Source organism: Mastomys coucha, unplaced genomic scaffold (genome assembly GCF_008632895.1).
Source record: "Mastomys coucha isolate ucsf_1 unplaced genomic scaffold, UCSF_Mcou_1 pScaffold22, whole genome shotgun sequence".
In the NCBI taxonomy this organism is placed as follows: Eukaryota; Metazoa; Chordata; class Mammalia; order Rodentia; family Muridae; genus Mastomys; species Mastomys coucha.
The window spans coordinates 219203171-219204008 of record NW_022196905.1 but is presented as its reverse complement, the minus strand read 5'-3'; positions in this window follow the sequence as shown (position 1 = coordinate 219204008).

The following is an 838-nucleotide window of genomic DNA, read 5'->3' as shown; positions in this document are numbered from 1 at the left end:
TACAAAAGAATGCAGAGCTGCCATTACTCCTTACAAGAATAAGGGGCTGGAGGCCTGGATGAAGGTGTGTAGAGAGTTAGGGGGTCCTTTGACTAATGCTGGTCTTGCAGCTGCAGTCATTCAGCTTGCTTAGAACAAAAGAGGAAGTTCCAGGGCATGTTTCAAATGTGGAAAGTTGGGCCGCCTTAAAAGGCAATGCCCAGAACGAGGAAATGCTGAAGGCACCGAAAACAGCCAACGCCGGAAACAGCCTGGTCTTTGCCCTAGATGCAAGAAGGGGAATCATTGGGCCAATGAGTATAGATCGGTGAGAGACATTAATGGTCAACCCCTTACTCAAGGCTATGGTGGAGCTCGTTCAAAAAATGGGCAGAGGGGCCCACGTCCCCAGGGCCCGCAAATATATGGGGCAGTGGAGAATCAGGCCACAGAGTCAGCACAGGAGAGGTGGCCGACCCTTCGTCATCCGAGGGACTGTGGAGAGCCATTGCTGGCTCGGCAGGATTGGACATCCGCTCCACCACCAGACTCATATTAACTCCTCAAATGGGGGTACAACTTATAGAGACAGATTTTAAGGGACCCCTTGAGCCAGGAACAATGGGGTTATTACTTGGCCAATCATCTTCTGCCCTAAGAGGATTGATTGTCCACCCTGGCATGATCGATCCTGATTACACCGCTGTTATAAAGATCATGGTGGCTTCTCCTAGGGGCATTACGGCCATTTCTCCAGGACATAGAATTGCCCAGCTAGTCATCCTTCCTAATCTGCATGCCAAGTTTGCAGCCAAGTCACAAGAGAGAGGGGAGAGAGGGTTTGGCTCAACAGGAACAG